Source organism: Mirounga leonina, unplaced genomic scaffold, assembly GCF_011800145.1.
Source record: "Mirounga leonina isolate KUSES-001 unplaced genomic scaffold, KU_Mleo_1.0 Mir_176, whole genome shotgun sequence".
NCBI lineage: Eukaryota > Metazoa > Chordata > Mammalia > Carnivora > Phocidae > Mirounga > Mirounga leonina.
Window position 1 is genome coordinate 49353744 of NW_023270454.1, and position 18193 is coordinate 49371936.

The window sequence follows — 18193 nt, forward strand, 5'->3', positions numbered from 1 at the left end:
CATTGGTTTCTTGAGTTTTATTATAAGGTAGTCTAAGCTAAATATGTTTTCATGCATGCTCACATTTTAGAACCATACCACCAGAGAGAAGAGACTCTTAATTTACTGTGTATACAGGCATACCTCATTTTACTGTGCTTCACAGATACTGTGTTTTTTACAAATTCAAGGCTCATGACAACCCTGCATCGAGCAAGTCTACTGGCACCATTTTTTCCAACAGGATCTGCTCACTTGGTATCTCTGTGTCATATTTTGGTAATTCTTTCAATACTTCAATTTTTTTCATTATTATTATATTTGTTATGGTGATCTATGATCACTGTTTATGACTTACTAAAAGCTCCGGTGGTTGGGGCTCCTGTGTGGTTCAGTTGTTAAGCGTCTGCCTTCGGCTCAGGTCATGATCCCAGGGTCCTGGGGGGTCTTGGGATTGAGCCCCACATCAGGCTTCCTGCTCAGCGGGAAGCCTGCTTGTCCCTCTTCCACTCCCCCTGCTTGTGTTCCCTCTCTCGCTTTGTCTTTCTCTGTCAAATAAATAAATAAAATCTTAAAAAAAAAAAAAAAGCTCCGGTGGTGGTTAGCATTTTTTAACAATAAAGTATTCTTAAATTAAGGTCTGTACAGGGGCGCCTGGGTGGCTCAGTCGTTAAGCGTCTGCCTTCGGCTCAGGTCATGGTCCCAAGGTCCTGGGATGGAGCCCCACATTGGGCTCCCTGCTCAGCGGGAAGCCTGCTTCTTCCTCTCCCACTCCCCCTGCTTGTGTTCCCTCTCTCGCTGTGTCTCTCTGTCAAATAAGTAAATAAAATCTTTAAAAAATAAAAAAATTAAAAAAAATTAAGGTCTGTACATTGCATTTAGATATGATGCTATTGCACACTTAATAGACTACAGTATAACATAGACATAAATTTTATATGCACTGAAAAACCAAAAAAATCATTTGACTCACTTTATTGTGACATCCACTTTATTGCAGTGGTCTAGAACCAAACCCACAATATGTCTGAGGTATTCCTATATCACCAACTATTGTGATATTCTATATGAAAAATTTTAAAAGAAAGTTCCTACTGACAGTGTAACGAATAAATCTTGAGAAATATCTAAAATGTTATATGCGTATAAAATGTCTCCAATATATAAAACTAACTTAACCACAAAGATAAATTAATAGGTGCTCATTTTCTTTACTAAAATATTAGTTATTAGGTTCGTTAGTACACTTAAATTATAGGAATTAACAAAATTGGACTTACCTAATGCTTACCAATTTATTTTTGTATACACAATTTGGTATAATCCTCATACATTTTAACCATACAACCTATATTAAAAAAAATACAGATATGCTAAATTCTGAGTTACAATTACATTTAGATTTAAATCTAAGGTCAGATTATTCTGCAAGTTTCCTCAGAAGAAATATTTATAGCTATGTGTTGGTTTTGTCTCATGGCCATATCTTATCTTAGTGTTCACAGAATCTCTTAACTATATTGAAGTTCCCTGAATGAAACAATTGAATCCATCAAGCAAGAGAAGAAAAATGATTCTATTAGTAGCCTTCTTTGCCATAGTAAAGAAAATGCTTAGCTTCTGAGAGATATTGGCAGTTTGTACAATGATATTGCATCAGATTTTGTTAACCCATTTATATTTACATCACTTATGTATTAAAAATACTCTCAGCTTGAAGTTCTGCCAAATACTAATAGCACATTTGAGTTCCAAAGGCAGTGTCACTGAAATGGTGGATGTTATTATATTTTTATTTATTTATTTATTTATTTATTTATTTATTTATTTATTTATTTATTTGCTTTACGTAGAGTGAATATTGGTCATGATTCATTGTGAGTGGTGTGTATGTGTGTGTTTAATTTGGTATTTCCATTGGGACTTTCTTATCTCAGGAAACCATATCTGACAGTCTATAGTGAATCACGATTTTGATTTACCTTCCACTTTATCTTTTTACAGGCGCTGGTGACATACCAAGGCACCGCAGTTTTGACATATTGCCAATCCTAGGTTCTTGAAATTAAAGTAAGGCTCTATAATAGTAATTCCAGCAAGCCTTTGTTAATCAAAGAAGTACCTCAATTTGAATGCAAGCCAAATATCAGAATTATAACTAGACTATTTTGACACATCATTATTTTACTGAAATACCAAGGGAGGTGTTAGAAATTATAACCTAGTTTTATTCACCACTCTCTTCACTAATATTTCACGCATAGTATTTATACAAACGACATTTATATTGTATAGATTACAATTGGTAAAAAGCAATTGGCACTGAGGTTATGTGGACATTTATTTATTTGGACATTTGTTTTGATTTTAACGAAAATGAAACTGTCAAATGTAAATTTGATCATGTCATTCTGCTTAAGAACCTGTCATGGCCTTCCATTACTCTTAAAGTCAGGTGTAAATCTTTACCATGGCCGAGGAGGCCTTGCATTCTTTGGTCCCTGTGTGTTTTTCAATCCTTTTCTTATGCTACTATTTACCCCCTTAGTCGACTCGCTGGAAATAAATTGGTTTTATTTCAAGTATCAAGTATGAAGTTAATCCCTGCCTCATTCAGAGCTTTAACTTTTTATCAGATAGTGTGCTGTCTATTGCAAGGGGTAAGAGAAGCCTTCCAACTGGTTTATGAAAAAAAAAAATGATGAGGGGAATTTATTGCCAAATCAAAGTTAAGTAAGAGATCTTCTTTTCAAAATGGAAGTATTTTTCTTTTCTTTTTTCTTTTTTCCTCACAGGGGCCAAGGAAGACTCCCTCTAGGGTGTTACCCTACAGAGGCAGCAGTACCTTTTTGAAATTATCCCACATGGCACAGTGTTGCAGGGAGAAAAAGCAAGTCTTTTGAAAAGGTCAGAGAAGCTCACCTTCAACCATTTGGAATGTTATTTTTAAATATTTCTTTCTTTTTTTTTTTTTTTTTTTTAACAAAAGCTCATTATCTTCCCTACCTATGCTTTTTCATGTCTTAGGATATAGAATGGTTATGTTTCTTTGTGGGAGATCTGATTTTATTCTAGAAGGAACCTGAGATGGAAACTGTGCTGCCAAAAAAGTAAAGCAGGTCCTAAGTCCTTAAGAAGATGACGTATGGGGTTTGGGGGTAGAGAAATAACACTCAGCAGCAAGTCATCACATCTCACCAAATTTCTTGTTGGGTATTGGCTTAGGAAGTACACACATAACAGTGGCATATTCCTAAGAAAAAGTATGGGTGAAAAAGCGTGGAGGGGGGCGCCTGGGTGGCTCAGTTGGTTGGGCGACTGCCTTCAGCTCAGGTCATGATCCTGGAGTCCCGGGATCGAGTCCCGCATCGGGCTCCCTGCTCGGCAGGGAGTCTGCATCTCCCTCTGATTCTCCCCCCCTCACATTCTCTCTCTCTGTCTCATTCTGTCTCTCAAATAAATAAATAAAATTAAAAAAAAAAAAGAAAAGAAAAAGCGTGGAGGAAATCTACATATTGATGAAGTATATTTAGTTAGTTTTTTGAATTATTTTAAATTTGTATTGAAATATAATGTGTACATAGAAAAATGTAGAAATTTTAAGCATATAACTTGATGAATAATACAAAAATAAGTATATTTATGTAATTACCGCTCAAGCCAAGAAACAGAACATTACCTATAGTCTCCAACTCCCTCCCAATCACTTTCTATCACACTTATTCAATTGTAATTTCTGTCTTGACGTTAAACTCTGAAGATTAATTTTAATTACCTTGAACTGTACTCAAATTGATTCATAGAACATGAATCCTTTTGTGTCACTTTTACTCAAGATCTTTTAGTGAGATTCACATACACTAGTGTAGTAGTGATGTGTTCATTGTTATTGGCATATACTATTCTGTTATATGACTATACTACAAATTATTTATCCTTATACCATGAATGGACATTTAGGTTGCTTCCTTTTGGGGACTATAGTGAATAATGCAGCTATGAAAATCATCATGGATGTCTTTTTTTTTTTTTTTTTTGAGCTAATTCATGTACCATGAAATTAACAATTTTCAAATGTGCAATTCAGCATTTTTTAGTGTACTCACAAAGTTGTGCAATATCACCGTTATCCAATTCCAGAACCTTTTCATCACTCAAAAAGAAACACCATGCCTCCGGGGCGCCTGGGTGGCTCAGTTGGTTAAGCGACTGCCTTGGGCTCAGGTCATGATCCTGGAGTCCTGGGATTGAGTCCCGCATCGGGCTTCCTGCTCGGCAGGGAGTCTGCTTCTCCCTCTGACCCTCCCCGCCTCATACTCTCTCTATCTCATTGTCTCTCTCAAATAAATAAATAAAATCTTAAAAAAAAAGAAACACCATGCCTCCATTAGCAGTCACTCCCCATTCTCTCCTCCCCCAGCACCTGGAAACCATAATCTAATTTACGTAGATAAGGATTTGCCTGTTCTGAACATTTCATATAAATGTTATCATATGTGACCTTTTCTCCCTGGCTTCTTTCACCTAGCCCAATATTTTAAAGTTCCATCCATGTTGCAGCATACATCTGTACTTAATTCCTTTTTATGGAAGAATAACACTCACATTGTTTATCCATTCATCATTTGTTAAACACTTATGTTGTTTCTACTTCCTGATTATTGTGAATAATATTGTTGTGACATTTGTGTGCAAACTTTTCTGTGAATATCTATTTCCAATTCTCTTGGGTATATTCACAGACAAAGGTATATTCTCTTTTTCTTTATAAATCTTTTTATTTAAAGGAATCAACTTTTGGTTTCATTAGTTTTCTCCATTATTTTTCAATTTTTATTCTTTTCATTGTGTTTTATTTATTTTCGTTTTAATCTTTCTTATTTCCTTTCTTCTGCTTGCTTTGGATTTAGTATTCTTAGAGGAGACAACAGGCTCAAAATGGAGTCATTAGTGCTAAGCTCTACATCAGCAAACCAAGACTTAATACTTAACATAACTGGAGTTTCAGCTTCTCCCAGGATTGTAGCCTTTAACCAGCTGATCTGGAATAACCTACTCTGCACTATTGAGGTAATCCACCTGATAGACCCCTTTCCATCCCGAAAAGGAAGGTGACCTCACCTGAAACAATACACTTTTTTCCTTGTCTTGCCCCCTTTCTGCTTTTAAAAGCCTTCCATTTTGTATAGCTCATCAGAGCTCCTATTTGTTAGATGAGATGCTGCCTGATTCATGAATTGTTGAATAAAGCCAATTAGATATTCAAGCCAAATTTACTCAGTTGAATTTTGTTTTTTAACAGATTTGGAGGCAACATCAGGACAGAAGGAGATTTCCCACAGCTTTGGGAACAATGAGAAACACAGTCATGGTACCCACAAACCCTTTTGAGTTCTGTGTCTTTCTTGATGTGTCCAAGGACTGTGGGTAAGTTCCTCTTGGTTCTGACCTCTGCTCTCTTTGCATTGAGCTCCCAGTCTTATTGGCGTTCCAAGCAGGTCCCCCTTTGATTGGAATTCTTATTCCTTACTGGGAACTGTTAGTAGTTCAGACAACAATTTTCCATTTGATTGGAAACCCCAGTCCTTCGTTCTATATCCAGATTCCATTTTGGGAAGTGTTAGCATTTTAGTCTACAATTCCCTATTTGTTTGGAATCCTTCCCCAAATTCCATATTGGGTACTGCTGGGGACAGGTGCAGTTATCAATTTGAAAGATGAATCTGTGGCGGACTTTAAGCCGGTTTGGAAGCTGTCTGTTTATGGCATTCCAGATTCCATATGGTAGCTGCCTTATTTGTAAATGGATTATCTCCTGAGATTAGTGGGTTTATAAAAAGGCAGAAAATAGGATACGAGACCACCAGTCTGACAGAATTTATGACCATAGTTGAACACTTTGAAAGGACTTTGGAACAAGATCATAAACACAAGTCCATGAAACTATTGGCTTTACAACTACAACAGGTCCAAGGCCAGAGACCTTAGTTAACATTGGGCCTCTCACATTGCACCCCCTAGGGGTCCATCATCAAAACAGTGCCCCACAGATGGATGTCTGATTTGTTATTAACCCCAACACTGGGAAGAAGACTGTTCTCAAAGGTCCTGTATAAATTCTTCAGTGCATACAGAGTTGAATGCCCTCATGTCTACCCCCAAAGAAAGGCCCCCACATGAGTCCCTCCCAGAGTTGTTGGGACTCCGAGGGGTTATTCTGTAAACTGGTACCAATAATTCCCATAAGAGGCTAAGGGGAAACTAAAATTAAAATCAATGGGAAATCTGGCCAAATTCTAGTAGATATTAGAGCCCATACTTGCTACTTTAAACCCCACTCTCATGGGACAACAAATCCTTCAGGGGGAAAAAAAAAATCCTTCAGAGTGAAAAAGTTTCCATAGTGAAGGTATCTAGTAAAATTTTGAGCGAATTTCTGTCTCAACCAGTACAAGTGACTGACACCTCTTACTAAAAAAAAAAAAAAAAAAAAAAAAAAAAAAAAGATTTTATTTATTTATTTGACAGAGAGAGATATAGCGAGAGAAAGAACACAAACAGGGGGAGTGGAAGAGGGAGAAGCAGGCTTCCCACGGAGCAGGGAGCCCGATGCGGGGCTCAATACCAGGACCCTGGGATCATGACCTGAGCCGAAGGCAGATGCTTAATGACTGAGCTACCCAGGCGCCCCTGAAAAACATTTGTTTTTGCTGTGTGATAGAACCCCAGTCAATCTATTAAGGTACAGACAAATATTCTTTCTAAATTAAAAGGGCTAATACATTTTGCCTCCAATGGAGACCTTACCTTAGAGTTTCCTGACCAGCCTGAACCTGAACTTTCATGTTCCTTACAATCTGTCCTTGATAGAAGAGGAAGGATTCCAACAAAAGTCCCCTAATTTAATCATGGTGCCTGAAAAACTGGGCTACTTCTAATATTGATATAGGGAGAATAAAAATGCAGAACCTAGAAAAACTTAGTCATAAGTAAACCTCTTCCCGAGTTACTTCAATATCCATTAAAGCCTGAAGGTATACAGAGATTCACACCAATAGTAGAAGACCAGATTGCCCAGGGGTTCACATTCCCTGCAGGAGCTCCTCTAACGCCAGTCTTCCCAGCCCAAAAACCTAATGCCTGGAGGTGGTGATTTGTCCAGGACCTAAGATCTATTAATAAGGTAGATATTCCCTTATTTCCCAGTTGTTCCAAATTTGAAAAGCTTTTTGTTATAAGTCCCACCAGACTCAAAATTGTTCACTGTTACAGACCTTTGTTCAGCGTTTGTCAGCATCCCTGAGGACCCTAACAGCCAATATCCATTTGCCTTTACTAAGAACAATCAACAGTGTATCTGGACAGTCATGACTCAAAGGTTCACTGAGACCCCTTCTTATTTCTCTCAAGTACTCCATAAGATTTAAAGAAAAACCACCCTTTTCCAATATGTAGACAATCTCTTGCTATGTTCAGTTACCGATCCATAAAGGATCCCATTTATTTGTTTATAACAGTTAACTGAAAAGAGACAAAATATCTAAAGAGAAATTGTAAGTATTTAAGGACACTGTTTATTACCTAGGTCATAATCTAAGTGCTGAGGGATTCCTGCTATCGCCAAAAAGGATTAAGCTCATCCAATTATTTCCCAGGCCCACAACTAAGGAATAACTTCGTGGATTTCTAGGTCTTGCTAGCTACTGCAGACCATGGGTTCTTTTTTTTTTTTTTTTTTTTGCTGCACTCTATGAACTTACTAAAATTTCAGTCCCTGAACCTCTTCCTTGGGAACAGAAATATGAGCAGGCCTTTATAAGACTAAAACCAGTATTACAAGAACTGCCTGCCCAAGGGTTACCTAGCCATTCCAAACCTTTCACCTTAATTGTGCATGAAGGAGATAACCATGCCCTGGGAATGCTCACATAAGAACATGGTAATAAACATAGCCCTATTGCCTATTATAGTGTACAACATGATTCAGTTGTCTGTGCATATCCGAACTGCCTAAAGGCTATGGAACTCCAGCTGCAAAATTAGTAGAAGCTTCAGTGGATTTAACCCTAGAAAATGACATTTACTTATAAACTCCACACGCTGTCCCAAAGTCTTCTTAACTCTGAATTGACTCAACATTTCTCTGCAAGCAGACTAACTTCCTATGAGATCTTTCTGCTTTCACCATTTAATCTAAATCCTTAACGTTGCACATTCCAAAATCCTGTTACATTTTACCCTTGTCTGACGAAGACCAGCCCCATGACTGTGAGGTAATAACATCCCATTTGGTGACACCACCTTTTGATTTACAAGACATGTCTTTGACAATCTTGATCTAATCGTTTCTGTTGGTGGATCATACTGTAAAAATGAAAAAGGGGATTTCCAAACTGTAACTTGGAAAATTGCTAGTATGCTGTTACTGCCCAATATGAACTACTTGAAAAGGGAAATTTCCCACAAGCTAAATCAGTCCAACAAACAGAACCCCAGGCCCTTACCAGAACATGCCAATTATCAAAAGGGCAAACTGTTAATATTTATACTGATATACCTTTGGAGTCATCTATGACTTGGGGATGTTTTAGAAACAAAGGGGTTTTCTTATTCCCACTGATACCCCAACCAAAAACAGACAAGTATACAACCTTCTTAATGTTATTCTCTTATCTTCTGAAATTGCTGTCATCAAAATTGAGGCAAAAGACCAAACCTGAGTATCAGGAGACTGCCCTAGCTGACTTTCATGCAAAGGCAGCAGCAACAGAATCTATAAAGGTTGTAGCAAATGTAATTGAATTCCTTTCTGTTTTTGCAAAAAAAAAAAAAAAAAAAAAAAGACATCATGTTGTCAGACTTTTGCCACCTTAATGTTCTTGCAACAGGGCAACAGTTTAGTCCTGAATCAGAGAAATTAAGAAAAGCAAAACAACGGTTAAATTTCGATGAACAGTCAGAGCTATGGGAAACTTGAGATGGCTTGGTTCTTCCCAGATCCTTGGCAAACCCCATTTTTCAGTGTTTACATTCCTTCACCCACTGTGGTGCATTTAGGATGACTCAAATTATGAATAAGCATTGGTGGGGAGACTCCTTCAAAAATGTAAAAACAGTTTACCACCAATGTCTGATCTGTCAGTTCCATAAACCTGGAAAAGCTATTTTTTGTCCCCAGAGGTATCAAACCTTCTCCCTCTGGACCCTTTGAGCACCTACAGTTGGCCCTCACTCAACAGGCACCCAGTATGGGTTATCAACATAGTCTTGTTATTGTATGTATACATTCTGGATGGGCTGAAGCCTTCCCCTGCCACAAGGCTGATGCCTTCACAGTGGCAAAGAAACTGTTAGAAAATGTTTTTCCCACTCAGTATACCTCCCACAGTCTCCAGTGATCAAGGCACCCACTTCAGTGGACATAGGAGCCTTAGCAAAAAACCTTGCAAACTTCTTGGAATTATCACTATGCCTATCACTCTCTATCATCAGACAAGGTTGAGAGAACTAATGGGACTGTCAAACTCAGTCTCTAAACTTGCTGAAACTACTGGACCCCCTTGGCCTAAGGTATTGCCTCTGGCCTTGCTGACAGTTCAGAGACCTACTTTGGGAAACATAAACTCACTCCACATGAGGTAGTCATCAATAGGTTAATGTCTATTGGAATACAACTCTCTGCTGATCCTTTTTTGTGTCATGCTGATATGACCAGCTCCTGTAAGTCTTTAATGCCTTATGCCAAAGCATATCATCAACAGCTTGAAGAAACCTTGCTGGAACCCAATTCAGAAGATCCTGTTGGTCATAGTCTGGAACCTGGTGATTGGGTGTCCGGAAACCATATCAGAAGAAGACAGCCTTAGAGCCCTGCTGGAAGGGAACTTCCAAGTGCCCCTGACCACTGGCACTGCTGAAAAACTAGAAGGCATTGAGTCTTGGATACATATCTCACAGGTAAAGAAGACTCCATATGACATGTAGTTCTATACAGACACTGGAGACTTCCAAATCAAAATGACGGAAGAGAAGTAGCTGACAACCATATAGAATGCTTCTACCCAAGATGCTGGATGAAAACTTCATTATTTAACTAAACATAAAACCCTTTCTTTTCTTTCTTCCCTTTACTCTGGCATTGGCCTGGAAAGATAAGGCCCTCATCTGTGTCACCCAGGCCATTGCTAAGGGAGGTAACCTTACAGACTGCTTGATCTGTCATCAAAGATTCCAATCTGTCCATGATGCTAGAGACCTCCTTATTCCCCCAATGGCCAATTTCTCTTCAATTCCCAGTGTCACCATAAACTCTGATTGACTGCCCTTAGAAGTTTCTTCAACATAAGTTCAACTCTTATGACCAGAACATCCAACGCTTTTTTATCCTTTCTCCAATTATAACTATTCTTGCTCAACTCAACAAAAATACCTATGTAAATCTTAGTACAGTTGCACCCCCACATTCCCATGATTGTCTAAATCAAATCTTCCCCCAATCACACACACACAAAAAATCTCAAAAGCAGCACCTATCTTTGCAAAATATTTAGAATAACTCCTTATTTCAGCTGGGGAGACTTACTTTCTAAATGTGCTGAAAACCTAACTGACCCCTGGTTTGAACAGGCAAGTGCAATAATCCCTGTGAATTAACAGGAATGGCTTGTGCACTGACAGGGTTTATGTTTGTGATGATTATCATTTTCCTTGGACCTGTGAATGCCTAGATATCTGGCACATAACCAGGCAATGCCTCTTAGGATATCCAACTATGCCCCTAACAGTTCACAAGTGAACTAAGACAATTCATTGGTCAACTCCCCTGAATTTACATCACCAAGTTAGACAGGACTTAACCAGGAGGCTTTTATGCTTCAGGATTCACTTCATTTACCGGAGCCCTACTTTCCTGGCTAGGTGTAAATGTAAATGGACTATGATCAGGAAGCGCTCCTTAACTCTTGAAAATATTGCAGAATCTGCTGCTAGAACAATAGCTGCCCAACAAAAATCCTTGGACTCTCTGGCCAAGCAAGGTTCTTGATGATAGGATAGCTCTTGATTATCTTTTAGCTGAGCAGTGAGGTATCTGTGCTGTGGCCAGCACTACCAGATGCATCTGGATTTGGAGGGAAAGGGAAATTCGGTTATATAAGATCAATGAGCAAGCCACTTAGCTTAAAAAGATGACTCCTCCAGGTGGGGTCTTCTTACTTGACTTTCATTGGTTTGGTTCTAGAGCACCATGGCTCCAGAGCGTAGCCCAGACATTGAGAATTATCCTACTTGTAATAATCATAGAATTTCCTGAAGGCAATATATTTTCTCAAAAGTTTTAAATGCATGTTCACAGCCACTAACCACCAAGCAAATGCTCTCCCTAAGAGTGGAATGCCAAAAAAGGAATGAAGAAAATAACCAACTTAAAATTGTGAGCCTGAAGTCATGACCTGTGAATACCACAGAGTCAGCAGAAAACATCATGACTTGTGAATATCACACAGATCAGGAAAAGCTGCAAGAACTACAGAGCAATAGCTGAGAGTGGTGCTAATGCCTTAAATTTTCATCACATCTCAGGCCAAGAGTCTGATCAAAAGAGGGAAATTGCTAAAAAAGAAACAACAGGCCCAAAATGGAGCCATGTGGGCTAAGCCCAACATCAGTAAACCAAGACTTAATGCCTAACTTAACTGGAATTTTGGCCTCTCCCAGGATTGTAGCCTTAACCAGCTGATCTGGAATTACCTACTCTGCCCTAGTGAGGCCATCCACCTGATAAACCTTTCCATCCCCAAAAGAAAGGTGACTATGCCCCAAACGATACAGTATTTTCCTTGTCTTGCCCCCTTTCTGCCTTCCATTTTGTACAATTCTTTGGAGCTTTTTTCTATTTGTTAGATGAGATTCATGAATTGTTGAATAAAGTCAGTTAGATATTTAAATGTACTGATTTATAAAGGAAAAAATCAGATTGACATTAGAATTTTCAACAGCAATGTTTTGTGCCAGAAAAACATGTAATTCATTTAAGATTCTAAGGGAAATAAGTATGATCAAAAGATCTACTATCTAAATTGACCTTCTAGTCTGAAGACCATGGACAAACTTTAAGAATATGACAGAACTCAGGAAATATTTTTCCCATAAGTCCTTCCTGAGGAAATTTACTAGAAAATTATATTTAGAAAATGAAAACAATTAAAGGTATCAGCTTAACACCGGTGATAAACATTGAATATATATTTATTTGTAAGAAGTGATAAACATGAGGAACACATAAAGCACGCATTGGTTAAGTGGTCTGATGTTTTAAATAAAGTAACATAATTAAAAGTGGTTTAGAAAAATGAAAGAGAATGTGGAAAGTAAAATCAGTTCACTAATTGCTTTATAAGTATTAACTAGGAGTAAGAGACATTACTTCAAATTGAATTTGGAGAGAAAGGGAGATGAGGAAGAAAAAGTTTCTAGTTAAATTCAATATTGCTAATAGAATGGAATAATGGACAGAATCCAAAAAAGTGAGAAGACTGAGAATATTCTAAAAATTATTAGTATAAAAGTAACCATTAATCTAAAACTACAAATCTTTATAAATACCAAAATACATGATGAGAGAATAAATGATCACATATTGATATACCTCTATGTAAATAAATCCTTAAAAATACAAGAAATTGGATGCTAAATATACTAATTGTAGCAACTTTTTTTTTTAATATTTTATTTATTTATTTGAGAGAGAGAGAGAATGAGAGACAGAGAGCATGAGAGGGAGGAGGGTCAGAGGGAGAAGCAGACTCCCTGCCAAGCAGGGAGCCCAATGCAGGACTCGATCCCGGGACTCCAGGATCATGACCTGAGCCGAAGGCAGTCGCTTAACCAACTGAGCCACCCAGGCACCCGAAAAAAGTATTTTCTTATTGGCTAAAAATTATGTCAAAAAAATAAACCAACCTTAAGAAGTGATAAAAATTAAAAAGGTGTGCCAATACGTTCTATCCAGATGCAATGGAAAAGAAAGTACAGGCTAAAATCTTGATATTTGAAAAGAAAAATCTTAGCCCAAAGAGAGTATAAAATGATGAAATTATAATTTTATAATTTTATAAAGTTAAAAAAATATTTCTCTGTGAAACTATAATGGTCCTGAGTTTTTCTGTAAGCAGTGCAATGATTTTCACTCAACAGCAACTATAGCAGGCACAGGGAGAAATAGACAAAAACAATTAATAAAAATAAAATTTGACATATCTCTCTAGATCCAAAGCAGATCAAATGAACAAAAATTTTGAAAACACATTGAAGTACTGAACATTTGTTATTGATAATTTAGACTTTACATATTGAAATTTTAACCCAGATAAAGATACTACACTTCTCTTAAATGCACAGAAAATGTTCATGAGAATTGACCCTTTTTTAATGCCACAAAGGAAATCTTAATACATTCTAAAAAATAGTAGTAAGACAAAGGGCATGGAGGGATGGGGTAACTGGGTGATGGACAGTAAGGAGGGCATGTGATGTAATGAGCACTGGGTATTATATAAGACTGATGAATCACAGACCTATACCTCTGAAACCAATAATACATTATATGTTAATTCATTAAATTTAAATTTAAGAAAATAAATATAAATTAAATTAAATTTAAAAAAAGACAAAGAGCATCCTCTGAACTCTTTTCAATAAAACTAGGAATTTATAACAAAATGGAAAAACAAAAAGTTCTTCTACTTAGAAATTAAACACGTAGTGTTAAACAACTCTTGGATGAAACTGGAAATGCGTGTCAGACTGAAACACTTCTCAAAATGTAAACAAGACATATCAGTATCTGGAATATAACTGAAGTATTTATGAGGGGAAATTTGATAGCGTTAAAATATACATTAAATATATACATCAATAACAATTAGAAAAATAAAGTAATTAAACACTAAACTTTTAAAAAGTTATTTAAAAGCCAACAATAAATTAAACCAAAAGAAAATAGAAGAACTTGGGGGAGTTGTCACCTAAATTAAAGCATGCCTCAGCACTGTTTTAGGATATTGGTACTAAAGCAGTGAATAGAGTTCCTACCCTTTTTCAGATGGTTTGGATACAAAAAGTCAGTTTGGGAATGCAGGTTGTTTTCTTTTCTCCCCAAAGTTGTAGTGTTAAGGTAGCAATTATTAACGTAATATGGCCACAATTTGTAGGAATACAAATCTTTAATATTGAACTATTTAAGGTTTTTCAATGGACATGGTATTTATCAATAACCACAAAATAAATCCCGCATTCCATATCATACTAATAATTTACAATGTGTTTACAGTATATTTCAGGAGAGTGTTTCTCTTTCCAGAACCTACTGAAATTTTTTTTCCTGTGCATCCACATTCATAAGAACATTTTGATAGATATGATGGTTTCTGTTTGATCAATATTAATTTAAAGCTGCTGGATATCCTTGGAGAGCTAATCAAGAAGGTAGAAATTTTTCCACATTAGTGTTGTCAAGTGACAGTAGATTTAAGAGGTAATGAACATTATTTACTTAAAAAGAAAATGTTTTCCCTTATGCAATTACTGTTAGAGGAATCATTAGCCACAACAAAAGCTCTATGAATCAGTTAAACATATGTCTCATTCCATAATTTATACTTCTTCTTAACAGTCTGTGATCCCTTGGGTCAAGATTACTTTAGAAATACAAAGAAAACCCTAAAACTAAATAAGTTCTATTATAAAACGAACATGTAAATTATCTGCTAAATTACTTGTACTTAATTAGTAATTTTGCATAATGACATACATTCTCTTTGGGTCTCTTCAGGCTCTGACAGATAACATTTTACAAATGTTACTTAAGTTCCAATTACAGCACAAACCTTGTAGAAATGTACTCTTGATCTAAATATGCAAACGTGAGCAATCCTGGTATTCCTTAGGCAAACTATAATTCAACATTTCTGCTAACTGGTGCCTTGGCTCATTCTGAAGGAATATGTTTCTTATGTTGTTGTTTCTTATGTTGTTGTTTCTTATACCAGAGACTAAGAATGTCAATGTTTTAAGGTTTGTGATTGTATAACACATTGTACAATTATTAGAATAAACTCATTTGACTCAGTTTAGAAATTCAAATTATAAAAATACTTATTTTTTGATGCTAAAGCTGTCTTTTTTGGTAGTTAACATTAAAACAACCATGTAAGTCATTTTTACTACTAATCACTCTGCAGTGTTCAGCTTGAATTGTTCTAATCTTGTCGTAATTACATTGTGTCTTAAGCTATTACATAGAATTCACTGAGAAGGGCAATACATGTAGTTGAAATAAAATGCTCAAAATATAAGTTGTTTTATTTATTTACCAGGTATTTATTGAGTGCCTACAAGACTGTCAGGCTCAGTCTTGGTGATGGAGCAATGAGGAAGGCAAAGTTCCCATTCTCAAGAAGTTCACATTCAGTGTGTGTGAAATGGGTGAGTGTTATGAGTGTAACTATGTCTGGATGTGTGTGAAGAGGGGAGGAAATAGATAATGACTAGAGGGACAAAATAATGTATTATCAGAATTTATAAAGTGATATAGAAGAAATAAACAGGGCTATTTGATAGAGGGAGAATGGGATAAGATGTCTGCTTTTTTTTTTTTTTTTTAAGATTTTATTTATTTATTTGAGAGAGAAAGAGAGCGCACAAGCAGGAAGAGTGGCAGGCAGAGGGAGAGGGAGAAGCATCCCCGCCCCCAGCAGGGAGCCCAATGTGGGGTTCGATCCCAAGACCCTGGGATCATGACCTGAGCCGAAGGCAGATGCTTAACCAACTGAGCCACCGGGTGCCCCTGCTTTTTTTTTTTTTTTTTTTTTTTAAGATTTATTTATTTATTTGAGAGAGAGAGAGCAAGAGAGAGAGTGGCAGGGAGAGGGGCAGAGGGAGAGAATTTTCAAGCAGAGACTCTCTGAGCCAAGATCCAGATGAGGGGCTCAGGACCCTGAGATCACGACCTGAGCTGAAACCAAGAGTCGGTTGCTTAATCGACTGAGCCACCCAGGCATCCCAAGGTGCTTCTTTAAATAGAACCTAGAATTGCCTTCCATTTTACGCATAAATAAAAAATAGATTTTATACAACTTCTCTGTATATCAAGTGGAGCTACTGGGTACATTTTGGGGAGATTATACTTTGATTTGTTTAGAACTTAACCAAAGGTAGTTCAACATTTTGGAAAATCATTTTACCATGGCAATACCACTTGTGGTATATGAGTTGTTGACACAACCCCTACACTGATATACCTGTATGTGATGATATTTATACAATAAAGGTAATTTTAGATCTTATTTTAAAGTGTTTTATAAATAGAGAAAAATGTCTCTATCATTCAGTTGAATATTTATTCTTGGGTTTTATCACTTTATCCCAAAATGATCAGCATGGTTATATTTAATTGACTAACATATTTTTCTTAATTAAGCAACAAAAATGTTGAGAATAAATACAAATTAAAATAAAACACAATAACCATATAACTCTGAAGTTTAAATAAATTTTCAAAAGTGTTATTTTGTCAGAATGTTTAAAAACTCTTAAATCCATAACTATTAAGGTTTCTTTTTTTTCGGATAAAAAGCAAAAATAATGCAAAATATGATGAACCATACAATATTAGAGAAAAATTAATCCTGCTGTTGTATGTGAACATATTTGTACTATGATGAAAGGTAGTTCAAATATGATACAATTTATTCCTTTCCACTGAGCAAAGATACTATTTTTAGATGATTCAATGAGCAGGTAAATGAAAATGAGGTATATAATAAACTGAAATTACACAATTCAAAAAGAATTTTTAAAAAGTGACAGAGGAGATGTCATACTGTATTACACAGAGCTTGTCAATATTTGAAACCTTTAAAATTAGTTTATAGGAAAAAATATTCTCTTTTCCAATGACATTGCTTATACAACAGACGGAACACTGACGGGTTAGTAGGTAACACAGGTTTACAGACAACTTAAATAAGAAACTCCAGGTGTTTTAGCAAATTATTGCATTATTAATCAACAACATTTGTTGCCAAGAACTTTGAAAAAGACTTCAAAAATAAATGAAGTTACTAGGCTCCTAATACATAATTTTAGCAATAATGTGAAATAAGTAGTAATTTCTGGAATGAGAGGTTATTTGGTAAACTTTTATTGTACATATTGAACTATGATTCTTCAAAGAAACTTGTCTTTAAATACTTTCCACTGTTTCATTGCATTTTTTTATTCAGCTAAAAATTAAAAATTGTAATTAAATTATGAAAGTTATTATAAATTTTTCAGATATATTTGCGAAGTTAAGGAAGGGTTCTTAGGCTACATGGAATTGAGGTATATCCTACTCAAATATAGGGAATGATCAAGAAATTACTAAAAACTACATAATACAAAAATAACCTTATTCATGAGAATTTTTTTAAAGTTTTATCTAAATTCCAGTTAGTTAAAGTACAGTGTAGTATTACTTACAGTTGTACAATATAGTGTTCCAACACTTCTCTGCAGAACCCAATGCTCAACATGGCAAGTGCACTCCTTAATCCCCATCATCTATTTTACCCATACCCCCACCAACCTCCCTTCTGGCAACCATCAGTTTGTTCTATTCATGATAATTTTTAAAGTTTCCCATATTGGCTGAAATTTTATGAAGATAGATTTAAACAAAATGATTTAGAAACATCTTGCTGTTACTGGTTGCTATTAAAAAAGTAATATTCTAAGTCAGCATGAACTTGGAAAATCTTACTGAGTAATTAAAATTCCAGACTCTATTAATTAACAAAAAAATAAAAAATACTATGAACACTATATCACGACTAAGAGATGAAAAGGAAAAAAATTAGTTAAAAATAGTAAAGCAAAAAGCTATAGGAAAGTTGTGAGGCACACTGATAGATATAAATTACATATACATTTGCAGCTACATATTTATTAAAAATAATTTTTGATAGTTTTGTTATTATAAATAACAAAATTGCAAATACATAGTAGGAGATTTGAGAGGACTTTTAACAGAATTACTTTTAAAGAAAATTTGGACAATATTACATTAGCAGAGACTCATGAAAAGTAGTGGTCATATTGATATTCACTAATAGAGTTTTTTAAAAATATTTATTATCATCCTATGTATCTTTTATTTTCATCCAAAAATGGTAAA